Genomic DNA, 3,743 nt, shown 5'->3' with positions numbered 1-3,743 from the left:
TTCCCTCACCAAAGTCCTAAACCTTTACTGTGTTCTTCTTCCTCCCACACTTACCCCCTTTCACCCCTCAATGCGAACCCTTTCACTCTCAAAACACCCTTTCACCGTATAAGTGAAATTGTAACTTCTTCCCAGCCTGCGTTTTGGTTTTAAAGATCGGCTGCATCACTCTCTTCAACACGTGTCATGCATACAGGGAGGAGGTTGTCAATCGCAACTTGCGATTTGTCTGTCCCGCCTGCCAAACGCAACCTACGTTTGAGAAATTTTCAAGCTGGTCAAAGTAGCAGGTCATGTCTGCATGCAGTGGGTTGGGACACGTTTCGAGACTTTGTTGTCCCTCCCTGCTAAAAGCAAGCTGCGTTTTGCAGCTGTATGCAATTTTTTTTGTTCCAATCAAAATATAATCTGTTTTTTACAAGTTACTGATTATAGCATATCCACATATGTGAATTACATGTCATGCAACAATATATGTGAAGATCACCATTTTTGCTTCTATTAATAAATTAATTTCTGCCAAAATTCAAACATTGATAAAAAAAGTCTTTAAAATTTATTATGGAGAAATAGTTTTTGAATAATGTAAAAATATGATAAAAATATTTAATAAATATTATATTTTTATAAGTGATAAAAAATTTTGTATTTAATAAATGACTTATATATCCATTTAATTTAAATTTTTGTAACAATATTTAAATAAATATTTAAAAGGTATTAAAAAAATTAAGAACAAAATTTAATTTCTAGATTTTTATTTTTATTTTGTAAAATAATTTGGTCTTTCATAATAAAAAGAATTTAAAAAAACACTTGACATAAAATTACAAAATTTTAAAGATTATGTTTTTAATAATACTTACAAAAATTGAATTAAAATTTGACTTCTAAATTTTTTTAGAATAAATATTTAATATTTAATTTTTTTTGTTTTGAATATTTTGTAGGCTTATTTTTCATTAGTATTTTTTGGAGTTATTTTTGTCGGTAATTTATAAGAAATGTAGGCAATTTTAATACAAATAAATTCTATAAGTTATATTATTTTAGTGAGTCCTACAAAATTTTAGAAGAATCACAATTAGGTCCTATTTAATACTCAGTCTCCTTAAACAAAATTTTATTATTGCAATAAAATTTTTAGAAAAAGGTTGAAGGGATTACAGACAGGTCTTACTTAAGATCTAACGATAGAATTATCTACACAATATTATTTTACAAATAACTTAGTCAATAAACCCACAAATGTCTATTGAATATTACATAATAAAATAAGAAAAGAAAGCCATAAATAAATAAATAAAATAAGAGAGAGAATAACACACCAAATTTGATAATGGAGTTTGGCCAATTATGCCAACATCTTCGGTCAGAGACAGATCTAGTATTATTATGAGAGCAATAACATAAATAACAGGGTAAAACACATAAATAAAACAAATAAAATCTAATATTACACCCATGTTTTAAATATAAACACATTACATAGTCTCGTTTGTATTTCTATGTAAATCAAATCAATAAGATTCGAATTAATATGAAAAATGGTAAATCGAATTAATAACTAACTTTGATTTAGTAGGAGAAAACGTTGAAATAAGCTAGTCCATAATAAATAAAAAATTTAAGGCCCCATAATAAATCAAATTGAATAACTTTGCTTTATAGGTAACGTACACCAAAACTAAATCGAATGAAGTAGGTTTGATTTAATATATATATATATATATATATATATATATATATATATATATATATATATATATATAATATTCGAATTCACTTGTTTCGAGTTACAACTCATAACTTCTTCCTATAACAATACCCACTGAAGAGTGAGGCTACAACATGACAAGAGTCAGAATTGCGGACATGGAAGACGACTCGGATCGCATTTACTGATTGGATGGAGTTGTCTATATTACTGGTAGCATTAATGAAGAGGTTAGTGAATGAAATTTCCTTTTTTTTTCAAGATAGATCAGAAATGCTAGAAATGTTAACTCGCTTAGAGTTTTTTATTATAAGCGTTAGTTAGAATTTTTAAACTACAAACGTTAGTTAGAGTAGTGATTTAATAGTTTTTTAAAATTTTTAAATTATAAATGTTACTTAGAGTAGTGAATGTAAATATTAGTTAAAGTAGTGTTTAGATATTTTTTTTGAATTTGTAAATTATAAATGTTAGAATAATTAGTTAATAGAAGTTTACTTAGAATTTAATTTTAGTTAAAGATGTTAGTTTAGGACAGTGATTTAGGATTGTGATATATGTTATATTAAAGTTTTTTTATTAGAATTTTTCATGTTAGGGGATTTTAAATTTAGCTTGGATTTTTTTTGAATTTGTTTAATATATGCGTATTTTAGTATTATAATTTGGAGTATATTATTTTTTGCAAAAGGACATGCTTAATTTAATATTTGTTTAATGCAATGTGTAGCGAAGCTGAATAACTACTGGTTTAAGTTGGATGAGCCACTACTCAGTGCATTTGCGGAGAGGTGGCGTCCAGAGACGCCCACTTTTCATATGTCATTCAACGAGTTCATGATTACGCTCTAGGATAAAGTATACTAGTTAGGATATAGTGGCCGACTTGCATGGAACTGGTTTGAGGAGCTATTGGGTGTCTTACCTCTTGCGGATTGCATTGACAAGTTCATTATGAAATGTACTTGGATGCAGAATACCTTCAGCGAGCTTCCTTAGGGAACTAATGAGGATACAGTTAGGAGGTACGTGAGAGCGTACATCATGATGCTATTATCGACCCAACTCTTTGGTGGCAAGTCTGGTACATGTTTTCACATTCGGTGGCTATGATAAACCCCAATTTTAGGGTTTATCTTGTGTAGAATTTGTGGGGTCTTATCAATATTTTCCACACTTATTCATATAAAATGCATGGTTTTTGTGTTTCCTTCCTAATCGTGCTTCATGGTTGAAAACGTGCTTCTTTGACCTTAAAAATGATATATTTTAATCCTCTTCTATTACCATTCGATACCGTAATGTGTTTGTTAAGTGATTTCAGAGTTTAGAAGGCAAGAATGACTTAGAAGATGGAAGGAGAGTATGCACAAGTGGAAGAAACATAAAAAATGGAGCTTTGGAGAACTGGCACCGACGCGCATGCATGGCCGACGCTCACGCATGGATGCATGTTGCTGGGATCGGCGCGCGAGAGTTGGCGCATTCGTGGGGATTGGCAAAAATCCCATCGACGCGTACGCATGCCTAACGTGTACGCGTGGATCGCAAAAATCAGCCGACGCGCATGTGTGACGCTCAGCACGTGACGTCGTTAATGAAATCGTGACTGGTGATTTCTGAGGAGCTCCAGGCCCAAATCCAACCTGATTCTGCATGGAAAAAACCTAGGAATTGTAGGGAGAAAGGACGGGATCAATCATACACACTTTTTACACAATTTGTAGCTAGTTTTTGTTCTTATTCTTCTAGAGAGAAACCCTTATTCCTCTTTTGATCTAGTTGATTTGATCTTCCCTTGTTGAAATTCTGAATTGGATCTTATTGATTTTAGTTTGGATTACTTAGTTTGAGTTCTATAGTATAATTTCATTTTAGATCTTGTGTTGAATTTATGTTTTCTTGCTATTTCCCTTTTTCTTATCATTTATGAATTTCATAGATCTTGAATTTCTATTAGTGCATTGATTTTTTCCATGATTAATAGTGTTGTTTGAGTTGTTTTCCATTGATAATTGTTAGTGGG

The sequence above is a fragment of the Arachis hypogaea genome, chromosome 8 (assembly GCF_003086295.3).
Source record: "Arachis hypogaea cultivar Tifrunner chromosome 8, arahy.Tifrunner.gnm2.J5K5, whole genome shotgun sequence".
Classification (NCBI taxonomy): domain Eukaryota; kingdom Viridiplantae; phylum Streptophyta; class Magnoliopsida; order Fabales; family Fabaceae; genus Arachis; species Arachis hypogaea.
The sequence above is the reverse complement of the archived record's forward strand: the minus strand, read 5'-3'. Positions refer to the sequence as shown.